Source organism: Arachis ipaensis, chromosome B6 (genome assembly GCF_059453495.1).
Source record: "Arachis ipaensis isolate K30076 ecotype BB chromosome B6, ASM5945349v1, whole genome shotgun sequence".
In the NCBI taxonomy this organism is placed as follows: Eukaryota; Viridiplantae; Streptophyta; class Magnoliopsida; order Fabales; family Fabaceae; genus Arachis; species Arachis ipaensis.
The window spans coordinates 86,203,376-86,210,614 of record NC_142441.1 but is presented as its reverse complement, the minus strand read 5'-3'; the positions used below and the strand labels follow the sequence as shown (position 1 = coordinate 86,210,614).

The 7,239-nt window shown below is 42.5% G+C and overlaps 1 non-coding gene across 1 annotated transcript; it reads left to right on the top strand.

The window, feature by feature from the left end:
- The first annotated feature begins 6,477 nt into the window (after nt 1–6,477).
- LOC148561633 (small nucleolar RNA R71) lies at nt 6,478–6,585 on the top strand. The gene has a single exon (XR_015886847.1). It is a non-coding gene; the product is annotated as a small nucleolar RNA R71 (small nucleolar RNA).
- The last annotated feature ends 654 nt before the right edge of the window (nt 6,586–7,239 follow it).

Sequence of the window (7,239 nt, the reverse complement as noted above, 5' to 3'; positions counted from 1 at the left end):
GCTCTGATTCGAGACTCTCAGTCATATTGATCTCTTCCACCAGGAGTCAATAACATCTGCGCTCAGGCAGTCTTTTGGTGTATCTGGATGCTGCATAGCTTTGACAACATTCAACTTAATCTCATCCTCATTGACTCTCAGGGTTATCTCTCCTCTTTGGACGTCAATGAGGGTTCGTCCAGTTGCTAGGAAAGGTCTTCCTAGAATGAGGGTTGCACTCTTGTGCTCCTCTATTTCCAGCACTACAAAGTCAGTAGGAAAGGCAAATGGCCCAACCTTGACAATCATGTCCTCAATTATGCTTGATGGGACTTTAATGGAGCCATCAGCAAGTTGGAGGCATATCCGGGTTGGTTTAACTTCATCAGTCAAACCAAGCTTTTTGATAGTGGATGCAGGTATTAGATTGATACTTGCCCCAAGGTCACGCAGAGCTGTCTTGGTACAAGCATCCTCTAATGTGCATGGTATCATAAAGCTTCCGGGATCTTTAAGCTTTTCTGGTAAGCTTTTCAGAATAACTGCACTGCATTCTTCAGTGAGGAAAACTTTTTCAGTTTTTCTCCAATCCTTCTTATGGCTTAAGATCTCTGGTGCACGAAATTGTGATGTCCAGGCTCAAACTATTCCTGGCACGTGAGCAACTTGGTACGCGTAATCGTGATTACACATTCATAATTTGTCACAACTTTGATACAACTAACCAGCAAGTGCACTGGGTCATCCAAGTAATACCTTACGTGAGTAAGGGTCGAATCCCACGGAGATTGTCGGTATGAAGCAAGCTATGGTCACCTTGCAAATCTCAGTCAGGCAGATATAAAGTGATAAGGGTGTTTTCGAATAATAAATAAAAGAAGGGATAGAAATACTTATGTAAATCATTGGTAGGAATTTCAGATAAGCGAATGGAGATGCTTTTCGTTCCTCTGAACCTCTGCTTTCCTGCTGTCTTCATCCAATCAGTCTTACTCCTTTCCATGGCTGGCTTTATGTGATACATCAGCACTGTCAACGGCTACTTTCGGTCATCTCTCGGGAAAATGATCCAATGCCCTGTCACGGCACGGCTAATCGTCTGGAGGCATCACCCTTGTCAATGGCTTCATCTTATCCTCTCAGTGAATAATATGCTCACGCACCCTGTCACGGCACGACAATTCATCTGTCGGTTCTCGATCATGCTGGAATAGGATTTACTATCCTTTTGCGTCTGTCACTAACGCCCTGCAATCGCGAGTTAGGAGCTCGTCACAGTCATTCAATCATTGAATCCTACTCGGAATACCACAGACAAGGTTTAGACTTTCCGGATTCTCTTGAATGCCGCCATCATTCTAGCTTACGCCACGAAGATTCTGGTTAGGAGATCTAAGAGATACTCATTCTAGCTTAATTCATGTAGAACAGAAGTGTTTGTCAGGCACGCGTTCATAAGGGAGAAGGATGATGAGCGTCACACATAATCATCACCTTCATCACGTTCTTGGGTGCGAATGGATATCTTAGAAGCGAAATAAGAAAATTGAATAGAAAACAGTAGTACTTTGCATTAATCTTTGAGGAACAGCAGAGCTCCACACCTTAATCTATGGAGTGTAGAAACTCTACCGTATGAAAATACATAAGTGAAGGTCCAGGCATGGCCGAGATGGCCAGCCCCCTAAAACGTGATCAAAGGATCATAAGGTAATCCAAAGATGCCTAATACAATAGTAAAAGGTCCTATTTATAATAAACTAGCTACTAGGGTTTACATGAGTAAGTAATTGATGCATAAATCCACTTCCTGGGCCCACTTGGTGTGTGTTTGGGCTGAGCCTGAGTGTTGCACGTGTAGAGGTCCTTCTTGGAGTTGAACGCCAGCTTTTGTGCCAGTTTGGGCGTTCAACTCTGGTTTTGGCTCCTTTTCTGGCGCTGGACGCCAGATTTGGGTAGAAAGCTGGCGTTGAACGCCAGTTTACGTCGTCAATTCTTGGCCAAAGTATGGACTATTATATATTGCTGGAAAGCCCTGGATGTCTACTTTCCAACGCAATTGGAAGCGCGCCATTTCGAGTTCTGTAGCTTTCAATCAAATGAGCGGGACTTATAGCTTTTTGCCTTTTGAATAGTTTTGGCATCTCACTTTATCCATTGAGGTTCAGAATGATTGGCATCTATAGGAACTTCAGAGTTCGAATAGTGTTATTGACTCTCCTAGTTTAGTATGATGATTCTTGAACACAGCTTCTTTATGAGTCTTGGCCGTGGCCCTAAGCACTTTGTTTTCCAGTATTACCACCGGATACATAAATGCCACAGACACATAATTGGGTGAACCTTTTCAGATTGTGACTCAGCTTTGCTAAAGTCCCCAATTAGAGGTGTCCAGGGTTCTTAAGCACACTCTTCTTTTGCTTTGGACCTTGACTTTAACCGCTTAGTCTCAAGTTTTCACTTGACACCTACACGCCACAAGCACATGGATAGGGACAGCTTGGTTTAGCCGCTTAGACCAGGATTTTATTCCTTCAGGCCCTCCTATCCACTGATGCTCAAAGCCTTGGGATCCTTTTTATTTTCCCTTGCCTTTTGGTTTTAAGAGTTATTGGCTTTTTGCTCTTGCCTCTTGGTTTTAAGAGCTTTTGGCTTTTTCTGCTTGCTTTTTTCTTTCTATATTTTTTTTTCTATTTTTTTTTTCGCCTATTTTTTTTTTGCAAGCTTTGTTCTTTGCTGCTTTTTCTTGCTTCAAGAATCATTTTTATGATTTTTCAGATTATCAAATAACATGTCTCCTAGTCATCATTCTTTCAAGAGCCAACATATTTAACATTCTTAAACAACAACTTCAAAAGACATATGCACTGTTCAAGAATACATTCAGAAAACAAGAAGCATTGTCACCACATCAATATAATTAAGCTAAGTTCAAGGATAAATTCGAAACTCATGTACTTCTTGTTCTTTTGAATTAAAACATTTTTTTATTTAAGAGAGGTGATGGATTCATAGGACATTTATAACTTTAAGACATAGTTACTACTACTAATGATCATGTAATGAAGACACAAACACAGACAAGCACATAACATAGAAAACGAAAACAGAAGAAATAAGAACAAGGAATGAATCTATCTTAGTGATGGTGGCGTTTCCTTCTTGAGGAACCAATGATGTCCTTAAGCTCTTCTATGTCTCTTCCTTGTCTTTGTTGCTCCTCCCTCATTGCTTTTTGATATTCTCTTATTTCATGAAGCATGATGGAGTGCTCTTGATGTTCCACCCTTAGTTGTCCCATATTGGAACTCAATTCTTCTAGGGAGGTGTTGATTTTCTCCCAATAGTTTTGTGGAGGAAAGTGCATTTGAGGCATCTCCGGGATCTCATGGTGATGAGCTTCCTGCGCCTCTTGAGCTCCATGAATGGGCTCTCTTGCTTGCTCCATCTTTTTCTTAGTGATGGGCTTGTCCTCTTTGATGAGGATATCTCCTTCTATGAAAGCTCCAGCTGAGTAACATAGATGGCAAATGAGGTGAGGGAAGGCTAACCTTGCCATAGTGGAAGACTTGTCAGCCACTTTGTAGAGTTCTTGAGGTATAATCTCATGAACTTCCACCTCTTCTCCAATCATGATGCTATGGATCATGATGGCCTGGTCTATAGTAACTTCAGACCGGTTGCTAGTGGAAATGATTGAGCAAGTAATTACATATGAGTTTGAAAGGGACCTCGAGGATCACCTTCTTCTTGGCCACAACATCATAGAAGTGGTCTTGATGGGCTTTGGAGATGAACCTTTCCATCTCCCATGACTCGGAGGTGGAAGCTTTTATCTTCCCCTTCCCCTTTCTAGAGGATTCTCCGGTCTTAGGTGCCATCAATGGTAATGGAAAAACAAAAAGCTTATGCTTTTACCACACCAAACTTAGAATATTGCTCGCCCTCGAGCAATAAGCAAAAGAATAGAAGAAGAAGAAGAAGAAATATGGAGAGAGAGAGGGAGATGTGGTTTCAGCCAGGAGGAGTGTAGAGGGGTGTGTTGTGTGGATTTGATGAAGAATGGAGGTCTTTATATAGGGAAGGGAGGGGGGGTTAAGGTTCGGCCATATGGGTGGGTTTGGGTGGGAAATTGGTTTTGAATTTTGAAGGAAGGTGGAGTTTATGAGGTAGGTTTATTGGGAAGAGTGGATGGATGTGAGTGGTGAAAAGGTGATGGGGAAGATAGATTGAGGTGATTGGTGAAGGGTTTTGGGGGAAGAGTGTTTATGGGGTTGTGTGAAAGAGAGTGATGAGAAGAAGTGAGTGGAGGTAGGTGGGGATCCTGTGGGGTCCACAGATCCTGAGTGGATCCTGTGGGGTCCACAGATCCTGAGGTGTTCAAGGATTTACATCCCTGCACCCTTTAGGCATGTAAAAATGCCTTTGTACCCAACTCTGGGCGTTCAGCGCCATGTTGGTGGCCATTTTGGGCGTTCAACGCCCATTTGTGTGCCATTTCTGGCGTTGAACGCCAGAACCATGCCTGTTCTGGCGTTCAGCGCCCAGAAGCTGCCCATTTTGGGCGTTCAGCGCCAGAACCATGCTCTGTTCTGGCGCTGAACACCAGACAGATGCTCCTCCAGGGTGTGATTTTTCTTCTGCTGTTTTTGCTTCCGTTTTCAATTTTTATATTTATTTTGTGACTCCACATGATCATGAACCTATGAAAACATGAAAAACAATAAAAATAAGAATTAGATAAACATTGGGTTGCCTCCCAACAAGCGCTTCTTTAATGTCAATAGCTTGACAGTGGACTCTCATGGAGCCTCACAGATGTGCAGAGCTTTGTTGAGACTCTCCAACACCAAACTTAGAGTTTGGATATGGGAGTTCAACACCAAACTTAGAGTTTGGTTGTGGCCTCCCAACACCAAACTTAGATTTTGACTGTGGGGGCTCTGGTTGACTCTGCTTGGAGAGAAGCTTTTTCTGCTTCCTCTCCATGGTTGCAGAGGGAGATCCTTCAGTTTTAAGCACAAGGGAGTCCTCATTCCATTGAAGGAATATTTCACCTCTGTCAACATCAATCACAGCTCTTACTGTGGCCAGGAAAGGTCTTCCTAGGATGATGGATTCATCCTCTTCCTTTCTAGTATCCAGGACTATGAAATCAGCAGGGATGTAAAGGTCTTCAACCTTTACTAACACGTCCTCTACTTGTCCATAAGCCTGTTTTCTTGAACTGTCTGTCATCTCTAATGAGATTTTAGCAGCTTGCACCCCATAGATTCCCAGTTTCTCTATTACGGAGAGGGGCATGAGGTTTATTCCTGAACCAAGGTCACACAGAGCCTTAAAGATCATGGTGCCTATGGTGCAGGGTATTATGAACTTTCCAGGATCCTGTCTCTTCTGAGGCAATGTCAGTTGATCCAGATCACTTAGTTCATTGATGAACAAGGGAGGTTCAACTTCCTAAGTATCAATGCCAAATAATTTGGCATTCAGCTTCATGATTGCACCAAGAAACTTGGCAGTTTGCTCTTCAGTAACCTCCTCATTCTCTTCAGAAGAGGAATACTCATCAGAGCTCATGAAAGGCATAAGGAGGTTCAATGGAATCTCTATGGTCTCTAGATGAGCCTCAGAGTCCTTTGGTTCCTCAGAGGGAAGCTCCTTATTGATCACTGGACGTCCCAGGAGGTCTTCCTCCTTAGGATTCACGTCCTCTCCTCTCCTCACAGGTTCGGCCATGGTGCTTATGTCAATGGCCTTGCACTCTCCTTTCGGGTTCTCTTCTGTATTGCTTGGGAGAGTACTAGGAGGGATTTCAGTGATCCTTTTACTCAGCTGGCCCACTTGTGCTTCCAGATTTCTAATGGAAGACCTTGTTTCATTCATGAAACTTACAGTGGACTTAGATAGATCAGAGACTAGATTTGCTAAATTAGAAGCATTTTGTTCAGAGCTCTCTGTCTGTTGCTGAGTGGATGATGGAAAAGGCTTGCTATTGCTAAACCTGTTTCTTCCACCATTATTAAAGCCTTGTTGGGGCTTTTGATCCTTCCATGAGAAATTTGGATGATTTCTCCATGTTGAGTTATAGGTGTTTCCATAAGGTTCACCTAAGTAATTTACCTCTGCTATTGCAGGGTTCTCAGGATCATAAGCTTCTTCTTCAGAAGATGCCTCTTGAGTACTGTTGGATGCAGCTTGCATTCCATGCAGACTCTGAGAGATCATATTGACTTGCTGAGTCAATATTTTATTCTGAGCCAATATGGCATTCAGAGTATCAACCTCAAGAACTTCCTTCTTCATAGGCGACCCATTATTCACAGGATTCCTTTCAGAGGTGTACATGAACTAGTTATTAGCAACCATGTCAATGAGTTCTTGAGCTTCTGCAGGCGTTTTCTTTAGGCGAATGGATCCACCTGCAGAAGTGTCCAGTGACATCTTTGATAGCTCAGATAAACCATCATAGAATATATCCAGGATGGTCCATTCTGAAAGCATGTTAGAAGGACACTTTTTGGTCAACTGTTTGTATCTTTCCCAAGCTTCATAGAGGGATTCACCTTCTTTCTGTCTGAAAGTTTGAACATCAGCTCTAAGCTTGCTCAGCTTTTGAGGAGGAAAGTACTTGGCTAAGAAAGCCGTGACCAGCTTATCCCAAGAGTTCAGGCTATCTTTGGGTTGAGAATCCAACCATAATCTAGCTCTGTCTCTTACAGCAAAAGGGAAAAGCATGAGCCTGTAGACTTCAGGATCTACTCCATTAGTCTTAACAGTATCACATATCTGCAAGAATTCAGTTAAGAACTGAAAAGGATCTTCAGATGGAAGTCCATGAAACTTGCAGTTCTGCTGCATCAGAGAAACTAATTGAGGTTTCAGCTCAAAGTTGTTTGCTCCAATGGCAGGAATGGAGATGCTTCTTCCATGTAAATTGGAATTAGGTGCAGTAAAGTCACCAAGCATCTTCCTTACATTATTATTATTTTCGGCTGCCATCTCCTCTTCCTGTTCGAAAATTTCTGAAAGGTTTTCTCTGGATTGTTGTAATTTGGCTTCTCTTAATTTTCTCTTCAGAGTCCTTTCAGGTTCTGGATCTGCTTCCACAAGAATGTTCTTATCCTTGCTCCTGCTCATATGACAAAGAAGAAGGCACAGAAAAATAATAATAATAATGGAGATCCTTTATACCACAGTATAGGGATCCCTGTGTGAGTGGAAGAAGAGGGGGAGACAAAGAATGTAATATAATGGAAG